Source organism: Cryptomeria japonica, unplaced genomic scaffold (genome assembly GCF_030272615.1).
Source record: "Cryptomeria japonica unplaced genomic scaffold, Sugi_1.0 HiC_scaffold_199, whole genome shotgun sequence".
Lineage (NCBI taxonomy): Eukaryota > Viridiplantae > Streptophyta > Pinopsida > Cupressales > Cupressaceae > Cryptomeria > Cryptomeria japonica.
Window position 1 is genome coordinate 13,042 of NW_026729021.1, and position 11,959 is coordinate 25,000.

At 63.0% G+C, this 11,959-nt stretch overlaps 2 non-coding genes across 2 annotated transcripts; both read left to right on the forward strand.

Moving 5' to 3' along the window:
* The first annotated feature begins 1,022 nt into the window (after positions 1-1,022).
* Positions 1,023-1,141, forward strand: LOC131868223 (5S ribosomal RNA). Its single transcript, XR_009366714.1, has one exon. It is a non-coding gene; the product is annotated as a 5S ribosomal RNA (ribosomal RNA).
* A 7,804-nt stretch (positions 1,142-8,945) lies between these two features.
* LOC131868234 (5S ribosomal RNA) lies at positions 8,946-9,064 on the forward strand. The gene has a single exon (XR_009366725.1). It is a non-coding gene; the product is annotated as a 5S ribosomal RNA (ribosomal RNA).
* The last annotated feature ends 2,895 nt before the right edge of the window (positions 9,065-11,959 follow it).

Below are 11,959 nucleotides of genomic sequence, written 5' to 3' on the forward strand. Positions count from 1 at the left end.
TGCCAAGGATCCAAGGTGGGTGCCAAGGAACCAAGGTGGGTGTCTGGGTGGGTGCCGAGGTGGGAGCCAGGGTGGGTCCCAAGGTGAGTGCAAAGGTGGGTGCCAGGGTCAAGGTGAGTGCCAATGTGGGTTCCAAGGTGCCAGGGTCAGGGTGAGTGCCAATGTGGGTTCAAAGGTGCTAAGTTGGGTGCGAGGTTGGGTGCGAGGGTGGGTGGGTGCCAAGGTGTGCTAGGTGGAAGCCCGGGTGGGTCGGCATCCCATGGGTGTCGAGTTGGGTGCCTGATGGGTGCTTCTTGTCAAGTTTTAGTCGTCGGGACTCATTTCGAGCCTTAGAGGTCGTTTCTTGTCCGGTTGCCCTGTCTTCGACCTGGGAACCCAATTTTGGTCCTCGGGTCCCATTTTTTTTTGTCTCGCATCCCACTTTTGGCCTGTGGCCTTTTCGGGGTCGATTCTCGTTTTGGGCATCAGAGCATGTTTCTTCTCCTAAAACCCAATATTTGTTTATTAAGTCTCGGAACACATTTTTGTTCTCGTGGACCCATCATGGGTCTTGGAACGCATTTGTGGTCCTTGGGTCCCATTTTGCATCCCGAAACTTGTGTTTTGGTGCTTGATCCCTATTTTGGGTGCCCACCTTGCACCAAGTGCGCACCCGGGGCAAACCGAGCGCCTTGGTGCACCGGGGCAAGATCGAGCGTGCACCCGAGGCGCCCCGAACATGCACCAAGGTGCACTCGGCCCACATGTGAGCGCAGGTCGTTGCGCCCGAGGTGGTGTGTGGGCACCGCGTTGCAGACGGGACACTGCACGCACACGACGCCCCCTCCAGGTGCACGCACGTAGGCCGGGCCGGGTGCACACCCGACGCCCTAGCAAGGTGCGCGCACCCGGGCAGGGCTCACACTTGGCGAACGGGGCGCACTTCGCGAGGGAGGGTGTGCACCTCGACGGGGGTGGGTGGCCGGGGTGGATTCGCACGTGGGTCGCGGTTTGCTAAGTACACACTGCGACAAGCTCATAACGGGTGCGATCATACCAGCGTTAGTGCACCGGATCCCATCAGAACTCCGCAGTTAAGCGCGCTTGGGCCGGAGTAGTACTGGGATGGGTGACCTCCCGGGAAGTCCCGGTGTTGCACCCTTTTTTAGTTTTTCGCCGGGCGTCGCAATGCTATTTGAATAAACCTTTTGCCCGTTTGCGTTCTCGTCGGGGCCGGGCCGGGCCGGGGTGCGCTGCCCGCACTACCGCGCGCGCGGGGGCGACACCGAGCGCGCACCCGAGGCGCCCCGAGCACACAGGCCACGGTGCAACCCGGGCGTTGTGCGCGCACCCCGGTGCGCCCGAGGTGCTGCGCGCGCACCCAGGTGAAATCGGTGTGCACCTCGGCCAGTGCGCGCTCGGTCGAGTCGCGCACGTTGGCCAAGGTGCACGGTGATGTTTCTTACTCTAAGGTTCCGCACCAGACGCCCGGGACAGGTGAGCGAAGCTGGGCGGGGCCGGGTGCGCGGCCGGGGCAGGTGCACGCAGCTGGAGAGAGCTTTGGAGCACACTTCGGAGCGCACCAATGATGCGCTCCATTCAAAAGTTTCCTGAAAAGGCAAAAAAAGTTGAGATTATAGAATTTCCCACTTGAGAGATTGTAAAAAAAAAAAATTTAAAATGAAGGAAACGCGGGTGCCAAGGTGTGCGCAGCCCAGCCAAGGTGTGCGCACCAAGGCGCCCACCCTGGCGAAGGTGCACGCAAGGTGCGCACCCGAGGCAAACCGGACAATTAACCCAACTTTCGACTTCGCGCGCACCTTGGAGCGCACTTCGGAGCGCTCCTTGGTGCGCACCAATCTTGGGCACCTCGGAGTGCACCATGGCGCCCACCAAGGTGCGCACCCGGGGCAAACCGAGCTCCGACTTCGTGCGCACCTTGGAGCGCACGAAAGGTGCGCACCATGGCGCCCACCAAGGTGCGCAGCCCAGCCAAGGCGTGCGCATCAAGGTGCGCACCCTGGCGAAGGTGCGCACCCGGGGCAAACCGAGCTCCGACTTCGTGCGCACCTTGGAGCGCACAAAAGGTGCGCAACCCAGCCAAGGTGTGCGCACCCCGGTCAAACCGAGCTCCGAATCGTGCGCACCAGAGGTGCACGCCATCGTGCGCACCTTGGAGCACACTTCGGAGCCCTCCTTGGTGCGCGCCGATGTTGCGCACCTCGGAGCGCACCCGGGGAAAACAATGCAATTAACCCGACTTTCGACTTCGTGGGCACCTCGGAGCGCTCTCGGGTTCGCACCTCGGAGCACACCGAGGTGCGCACCTTTGATGCGCTGCCTTCACCAATTTCCAGAAAAGGCAAGAAAACATTGAGAAGGTGTGCGCACCGAGGTGCCCACCCTGGCGAAGGTGCACGCGAGGTGCGCACCCGGGGCAAACCGGGCTCCGACTTCGTGCACGCCGCACCTTGGAGCACACTTCGGAGCGCTCCTTGGTGCGCACCAGGGCGCGCAACCCAGCCGAGGTGCCCACCCCGGCGAAGGTGCACGCGAGGTGCGCACCCGGGGCAAACCGGGCTCCGACTTCGTGCACGCCATGGTGCCCACCGCGGCGAAGGTGCACGCGAGGTGCGCACCCGGGGCAAACCGGGCTCCGACTTCGTGCACGCCGCACCTTGGAGCACACTTCGGAGCGCTCCTTGGTGCGCACCATGGTGCCCACCAGGGCGCGCAACCCCGCCGAAGGTGCACGCGAGGTGCGCACCCGGGGCAAACCGGGCTCCGACTTCGTGCACGCCGCACCTTGGAGCACACTTCGGAGCGCTCCTTGGTGCGCACCATGGTGCCCACCAGGGCGCGCAACCCCGCCGAAGGTGCACGCGAGGTGCGCACCCGGGGCAAACCGGGCTCCGACTTCGTGCACGCCATGGTGCGCACCGCGGCGAAGGTGCGCACCCGGGGCAAACCGGGCTCCGACTTCGTGCACGCCGCACCTTGGAGCACACTTCGGAGCGCTCCTTGGTGCGCACCAGGGCGCGCAACCCAGCCGAGGTGCCCACCCCGGCGAAGGTGCACGCGAGGTGCGTACCCGGGGCAAACCGGGCTCCGACTTCGTGCACGCCGCACCTTGGAGCACACTTCGGAGCGCTCCTTGGTGCGCACCATGGTGCCCACCAGGCCGCGCAACCCAGCCAAGGTGTGCGCACCAAGGTGCACGCGAGGTGCGCACCCGGGGCAAACCGGGGTCCGACTTCGTGCACGCCGCACCTTGGAGCACACATCGGGGCGCTCCCGGGTTCGCACCGGCGTTGCGCACCGTGGTGGGCACCTCGGAGCACACCAAGGTGGGCAGCGAGGTGCGCACCTTTGATGCGATGCCTTCACTAATTTCCATAAAAGGCAAAAAAAAAACGAGATTTTAAAATTTCCGTTTTGAAAGATAGTGAGAAAAAGGGAATGCTGGTGCCATCTTGAGCCCGCCCTGGTGCGCAGCCCAGCCAAGGTGTGCGCACCAAGGTGCCCACCCTGGCGAAGGTGCGCGCCCGGGCAATTAACCCAACTTCCAACTTCGCGCGCGCCAGGGTGGGAGCGCACCCAACAACCGGGCCTGGGAAGAGCCAATGCGAGAAACCCCACCAAACGCTCTGACAAAAAAAGAGGGGGCGCTCCAGTAACCCCGCTTCGGAGCGCACCCTGGGCAAACCCAGCCAAGGTGCCCACCCCGGCCAAGGTGCAGGCGAGGTGCGCACCCGGGGCAAACCGGGCTCCGACAACGTGCACGCCGCACCTTGGAGCACACTTCGTAGCGCTCCCGGGTGCGCACCTCAGAGCACACCAAGGTGGGCAGCGAGGTGCGCACCTTTGATGCGCTGCCTTCACTAATTTCCAGAAAAGGCAAAAAAAAAAGGAGATTTTAAAATTTCCGTTATGAAAGATAGTGAAAAAAACGGAACGCGCGTGCCATCTTGAGCCCGCCCTGGTGCGCAGCCCAGGTAAGGTGCCCACCCTGGCAAAGGTGCGCACCCGGGCAATTAACCCTACTTCCGACTTCGTGCGCGCCAGGGTGGCAACCGGGCCTCGGAAGAGCCAATGCGAGAAACCCCACCAAACGCTCCGACAAAAAAAGAGGCGGCGCTCCAATAACCCCGCTTCGGAGCGCAGCCGGGGCAAACCCAGCCAAGGTGCCCACCCCGACGAAGGTGCACGCGAGGTGCGCACCCGGGGCAAACCGGGCTCCGACAACGTGCACGCAGCACCTTGGAGCACACTTCGAAGCACTCCCGGGTGCCCACCGGCGTTGCGCACCGTGGTGGGCAGCGAGGTGCGCACCTTTGATGCGCTGCCTTCACTAATTTCCAGAAAAAGGCAAAAAAAAATGAGATTTTAAAATTTCCGTTTTGAAAGATAGTGAAAAAAAAGGAACGCGGGTGCCATCTTGAGCCCGCCCTGGTGCGCAGCCCAGGCAAGGCATGCGCACCAAGGTGCCCACCCGAGGTGCACACCCGGGGCAAACCGGGCTCCGACTTCGTGCAGGCCGCACCTTGGAGCACACTTCGGAGCGCTCCTTGGTGCGCACCATGGTGCCCACCAGGGCGCGCAACCCAGCCAAGGTCTGCACACGAAGGTGCCCACCCCGGCGAAGGTGCACGCGAGGTGCGCACCCGGGGCAAACCGGGCTCCGACTTCGTGCACGCCATGGTGCCCACCGCGGCGAAGGTGCACGCGAGGTGCGCACCCGGGGCAAACCGGGCTCCGACTTCGTGCACGCCGCACCTTGGAGCACACTTCGGAGCGCTCCTTGGTGCGCACCATGGTGCCCACCAGGGCGCGCAACCCAGCCAAGGTGTGCGCACCAAGGTGCACGCGAGGTGCGCACCCGGGGCAAACCGGGGTCCGACTTCGTGCACGCCGCACCTTGGAGCACACATCGGAGCGCTCCCAGGTTCGCACCAGCGTTGCGCACCTTTGATGCGCTGCCTTCACTAATTTCCAGAAAAGGCAAAAAAAAACGATATTTTAAAATTTCCGTTCTGAAAGATAGTGAAAAAAACGGAACGCGGGTGCCATCTTGAGCCCTTCCTGGTGCGCAGCCCAGGCAAGTTGTGCGCACCAAGGTGCCCACCCTGGCGGAGGTGCGCGCCCGGGGCAAACCGGGCTCCGACTTCGTGCACTGCATGGTGCCCACCAAGGCGCGCAACCCAGCCAAGGTGCCCACCGCAGCGAAGGTGCACGCGAGGTGCACACCCGGGGCAAACCGGGCTCCGACTTCGTGCACGCCGCACCTTGGAGCACACTTCAGAGCGCTCCTTGGTGCGCACCAGGGCGCGCAACCCAGCCGAGGTGCCCACCCCGGCGAAGGTGCACGCGAGGTGCGCACCCGGGGCAAACCGGGCTCCGACTTCGTGCACGCCATGGTGCCCACCGCGGCGAAGGTGCGCACCCGGGGCAAACCGGGCTCCGACTTCGTGCACGCCGCACCTTGGAGCACACTTCGGAGCGCTCCTTGGTGCGCACCATGGTGCCCACCAGGCCGCGCAACCCAGCCAAGGTGTGCGCACCAAGGTGCACGCGAGGTGCGCACCCGGGGCAAACCGGGGTCCGACTTCGTGCACGCCGCACCTTGGAGCACACATCGGGGCGCTCCCGGGTTCGCACCGGCGTTGCGCACCGTGGTGGGCACCTCGGAGCACACCAAGGTGGGCAGCGAGGTGCGCACCTTTGATGCGATGCCTTCACTAATTTCCATAAAAGGCAAAAAAAAAACGAGATTTTAAAATTTCCGTTTTGAAAGATAGTGAGAAAAAGGGAATGCTGGTGCCATCTTGAGCCCGCCCTGGTGCGCAGCCCAGCCAAGGTTTGCGCACCAAGGTGCCCACCCTGGCGAAGGTGCGCGCCCGGGCAATTAACCCAACTTCCAACTTCGCGCGCGCCAGGGTGGGAGCGCACCCAACAACCGGGCCTGGGAAGAGCCAATGCGAGAAACCCCACCAAACTCTCTGACAAAAAAAGAGGGGGCGCTCCAGTAACCCCGCTTCGGAGCGCACCCTGGGCAAACCCAGCCAAGGTGCCCACCCCGGCCAAGGTGCAGGCGAGGTGCGCACCCGGGGCAAACCGGGCTCCGACAACGTGCACGCCGCACCTTGGAGCACACTTCGTAGCGCTCCCGGGTGCGCACCTCAGAGCACACCAAGGTGGGCAGCGAGGTGCGCACCTTTGATGCGCTGCCTTCACTAATTTCCAGAAAAGGCAAAAAAAAAAGGAGATTTTAAAATTTCCGTTTTGAAAGATAGTGAAAAAAACGGAACGCGCGTGCCATCTTGAGCCCGCCCTGGTGCGCAGCCCAGGTAAGGTGCCACCCTGGCAAAGGTGCGCACCCGGGCAATTAACCCTACTTCCGACTTCGTGCGCGCCAGGGTGGCAACCGGGCCTCGGAAGAGCCAATGCGAGAAACCCCACCAAACGCTCCGACAAAAAAAGAGGCGGCGCTCCAATAACCCCGCTTCGGAGCGCAGCCGGGGCAAACCAAGCCAAGGTGCCCACCCCGACGAAGGTGCACGCGAGGTGCGCACCCGGGGCAAACCGGGCTCCGACAACGTGCACGCAGCACCTTGGAGCACACTTCGAAGCACTCCCGGGTGCCCACCGGCGTTGCGCACCGTGGTGGGCAGCGAGGTGCGCACCTTTGATGCGCTGCCTTCACTAATTTCCAGAAAAAGGCAAAAAAAAATGAGATTTTAAAATTTCCGTTTTGAAAGATAGTGAAAAAAAAGGAACGCGGGTGCCATCTTGAGCCCGCCCTGGTGCGCAGCGCAGGCAAGGCATGCGCACCAAGGTGCCCACCCGAGGTGCACACCCGGGGCAAACCGGGCTCCGACTTCGTGCAGGCCGCACCTTGGAGCACACTTCGGAGCGCTCCTTGGTGCGCACCATGGTGCCCACCAGGGCGCACCCGAGGCAAACCGGGCTCCGACTTCGTGCACGCCGCACCTTGGAGCACACATCGGAGCGCTCCCAGGTTCGCACCAGCGTTGCGCACCTTTGATGCGCTGCCTTCACTAATTTCCAGAAAAGGCAAAAAAAAACGATATTTTAAAATTTCCGTTCTGAAAGATAGTGAAAAAAACGGAACGCGGGTGCCATCTTGAGCCCTTCCTGATGCGCAGCCCAGGCAAGTTGTGCGCACCAAGGTGCCCACCCTGGCGGAGGTGCGCGCCCGGGGCAAACCGGGCTCCGACTTCGTGCACTGCATGGTGCCCACCAAGGCGCGCAACCCAGCCAAGGTGCCCACCGCAGCGAAGGTGCACGCGAGGTGCGCACCCGAGGTGCACACCCGGGGCAAACCGGGCTCCGACTTCGTGCACGCCGCACCTTGGAGCACACTTCAGAGCGCTCCTTGGTACGCACCAGGGCGCGCAACCCAGCCAAGGTGCTCACCCCGGCGAAGGTGCACGCGAGGTGCGCACCCGGGGCAAACCGGGCTCGGACTTCGTGCACGCCGCACCTTGGAGCACACATCGGAGCGCTCCCGGGTTCGCACCAGCATTGCGCACCTTTGATGCGCTGCCTTCACTAATTTCCAGAAAAGGCAAAAAAAAGAAAAAAATGAGATTTTAAAATTTCCGTTTTGAAAGATAGTGAAAAAAACGGAACGCGGGTGCCATCTTGAGCCCGCCCTGGTGTGCAGCCCAGGCAAGTTGTGCGCACCAAGGCACCCACCCTGGCCAAGGTGGGTCACGGGGTGGGTCCTAGGGTGGGTAACGGGGTGGGTACTAAGGTGCGTGCCAAGGTGGGTCATAGGGTGGGTGCCAAGGTGGGCACCAGGGTGGGTGTGCACCAACCCTAGCCAGGGTAGGTCACGGGGTGGTTGTCGGGGTGGGCGTCAAGGAGCCAAGGTGGGTGGCAAGTAGCCAAGTTGCGTGCCAAGGTGGGTGTCGGGGTGGGTGCCAAGGATCCAAGGTGGGTGCCAAGGAACCAAGGTGGGTGTCTGGGTGGGTGCCGAGGTGGGAGCCAGGGTGGGTCCCAAGGTGAGTGCAAAGGTGGGTGCCAGGGTCAAGGTGAGTGCCAATGTGGGTTCCAAGGTGCCAGGGTCAGGGTGAGTGCCAATGTGGGTTCAAAGGTGCTAAGTTGGGTGCGAGGTTGGGTGCGAGGGTGGGTGGGTGCCAAGGTGTGCTAGGTGGAAGCCCGGGTGGGTCGGCATCCCATGGGTGTCGAGTTGGGTGCCTGATGGGTGCTTCTTGTCAAGTTTTAGTCGTCGGGACTCATTTCGAGCCTTAGAGGTCGTTTCTTGTCCGGTTGCCCTGTCTTCGACCTGGGAACCCAATTTTGGTCCTCGGGTCCCATTTTTTTTTGTCTCGCATCCCACTTTTGGCCTGTGGCCTTTTCGGGGTCGATTCTCGTTTTGGGCATCAGAGCATGTTTCTTCTCCTAAAACCCAATATTTGTTTATTAAGTCTCGGAACACATTTTTGTTCTCGTGGACCCATCATGGGTCTTGGAACGCATTTGTGGTCCTTGGGTCCCATTTTGCATCCCGAAACTTGTGTTTTGGTGCTTGATCCCTATTTTGGGTGCCCACCTTGCACCAAGTGCGCACCCGGGGCAAACCGAGCGCCTTGGTGCACCGGGGCAAGATCGAGCGTGCACCCGAGGCGCCCCGAACATGCACCAAGGTGCACTCGGCCCACATGTGAGCGCAGGTCGTTGCGCCCGAGGTGGTGTGTGGGCACCGCGTTGCAGACGGGACACTGCACGCACACGACGCCCCCTCCAGGTGCACGCACGTAGGCCGGGCCGGGTGCACACCCGACGCCCTAGCAAGGTGCGCGCACCCGGGCAGGGCTCACACTTGGCGAACGGGGCGCACTTCGCGAGGGAGGGTGTGCACCTCGACGGGGGTGGGTGGCCGGGGTGGATTCGCACGTGGGTCGCGGTTTGCTAAGTACACACTGCGACAAGCTCATAACGGGTGCGATCATACCAGCGTTAGTGCACCGGATCCCATCAGAACTCCGCAGTTAAGCGCGCTTGGGCCGGAGTAGTACTGGGATGGGTGACCTCCCGGGAAGTCCCGGTGTTGCACCCTTTTTTAGTTTTTCGCCGGGCGTCGCAATGCTATTTGAATAAACCTTTTGCCCGTTTGCGTTCTCGTCGGGGCCGGGCCGGGCCGGGGTGCGCTGCCCGCACTACCGCGCGCGCGGGGGCGACACCGAGCGCGCACCCGAGGCGCCCCGAGCACACAGGCCACGGTGCAACCCGGGCGTTGTGCGCGCACCCCGGTGCGCCCGAGGTGCTGCGCGCGCACCCAGGTGAAATCGGTGTGCACCTCGGCCAGTGCGCGCTCGGTCGAGTCGCGCACGTTGGCCAAGGTGCACGGTGATGTTTCTTACTCTAAGGTTCCGCACCAGACGCCCGGGACAGGTGAGCGAAGCTGGGCGGGGCCGGGTGCGCGGCCGGGGCAGGTGCACGCAGCTGGAGAGAGCTTTGGAGCACACTTCGGAGCGCACCAATGATGCGCTCCATTCAAAAGTTTCCTGAAAAGGCAAAAAAAGTTGAGATTATAGAATTTCCCACTTGAGAGATTGTAAAAAAAAAAAATTTAAAATGAAGGAAACGCGGGTGCCAAGGTGTGCGCAGCCCAGCCAAGGTGTGCGCACCAAGGCGCCCACCCTGGCGAAGGTGCACGCAAGGTGCGCACCCGAGGCAAACCGGACAATTAACCCAACTTTCGACTTCGCGCGCACCTTGGAGCGCACTTCGGAGCGCTCCTTGGTGCGCACCAATCTTGGGCACCTCGGAGTGCACCATGGCGCCCACCAAGGTGCGCACCCGGGGCAAACCGAGCTCCGACTTCGTGCGCACCTTGGAGCGCACGAAAGGTGCGCACCATGGCGCCCACCAAGGTGCGCAGCCCAGCCAAGGCGTGCGCATCAAGGTGCGCACCCTGGCGAAGGTGCGCACCCGGGGCAAACCGAGCTCCGACTTCGTGCGCACCTTGGAGCGCACAAAAGGTGCGCAACCCAGCCAAGGTGTGCGCACCCCGGTCAAACCGAGCTCCGAATCGTGCGCACCAGAGGTGCACGCCATCGTGCGCACCTTGGAGCACACTTCGGAGCCCTCCTTGGTGCGCGCCGATGTTGCGCACCTCGGAGCGCACCCGGGGAAAACAATGCAATTAACCCGACTTTCGACTTCGTGGGCACCTCGGAGCGCTCTCGGGTTCGCACCTCGGAGCACACCGAGGTGCGCACCTTTGATGCGCTGCCTTCACCAATTTCCAGAAAAGGCAAGAAAACATTGAGAAGGTGTGCGCACCGAGGTGCCCACCCTGGCGAAGGTGCACGCGAGGTGCGCACCCGGGGCAAACCGGGCTCCGACTTCGTGCACGCCGCACCTTGGAGCACACTTCGGAGCGCTCCTTGGTGCGCACCAGGGCGCGCAACCCAGCCGAGGTGCCCACCCCGGCGAAGGTGCACGCGAGGTGCGCACCCGGGGCAAACCGGGCTCCGACTTCGTGCACGCCATGGTGCCCACCGCGGCGAAGGTGCACGCGAGGTGCGCACCCGGGGCAAACCGGGCTCCGACTTCGTGCACGCCGCACCTTGGAGCACACTTCGGAGCGCTCCTTGGTGCGCACCATGGTGCCCACCAGGGCGCGCAACCCCGCCGAAGGTGCACGCGAGGTGCGCACCCGGGGCAAACCGGGCTCCGACTTCGTGCACGCCGCACCTTGGAGCACACTTCGGAGCGCTCCTTGGTGCGCACCATGGTGCCCACCAGGGCGCGCAACCCCGCCGAAGGTGCACGCGAGGTGCGCACCCGGGGCAAACCGGGCTCCGACTTCGTGCACGCCATGGTGCGCACCGCGGCGAAGGTGCGCACCCGGGGCAAACCGGGCTCCGACTTCGTGCACGCCGCACCTTGGAGCACACTTCGGAGCGCTCCTTGGTGCGCACCAGGGCGCGCAACCCAGCCGAGGTGCCCACCCCGGCGAAGGTGCACGCGAGGTGCGTACCCGGGGCAAACCGGGCTCCGACTTCGTGCACGCCGCACCTTGGAGCACACTTCGGAGCGCTCCTTGGTGCGCACCATGGTGCCCACCAGGCCGCGCAACCCAGCCAAGGTGTGCGCACCAAGGTGCACGCGAGGTGCGCACCCGGGGCAAACCGGGGTCCGACTTCGTGCACGCCGCACCTTGGAGCACACATCGGGGCGCTCCCGGGTTCGCACCGGCGTTGCGCACCGTGGTGGGCACCTCGGAGCACACCAAGGTGGGCAGCGAGGTGCGCACCTTTGATGCGATGCCTTCACTAATTTCCATAAAAGGCAAAAAAAAAACGAGATTTTAAAATTTCCGTTTTGAAAGATAGTGAGAAAAAGGGAATGCTGGTGCCATCTTGAGCCCGCCCTGGTGCGCAGCCCAGCCAAGGTGTGCGCACCAAGGTGCCCACCCTGGCGAAGGTGCGCGCCCGGGCAATTAACCCAACTTCCAACTTCGCGCGCGCCAGGGTGGGAGCGCACCCAACAACCGGGCCTGGGAAGAGCCAATGCGAGAAACCCCACCAAACGCTCTGACAAAAAAAGAGGGGGCGCTCCAGTAACCCCGCTTCGGAGCGCACCCTGGGCAAACCCAGCCAAGGTGCCCACCCCGGCCAAGGTGCAGGCGAGGTGCGCACCCGGGGCAAACCGGGCTCCGACAACGTGCACGCCGCACCTTGGAGCACACTTCGTAGCGCTCCCGGGTGCGCACCTCAGAGCACACCAAGGTGGGCAGCGAGGTGCGCACCTTTGATGCGCTGCCTTCACTAATTTCCAGAAAAGGCAAAAAAAAAAGGAGATTTTAAAATTTCCGTTTTGAAAGATAGTGAAAAAAACGGAACGCGCGTGCCATCTTGAGCCCGCCCTGGTGCGCAGCCCAGGTAAGGTGCCCACCCTGGCAAAGGTGCGCACCCGGGCAATTAACCCTACTTCCGACTTCGTG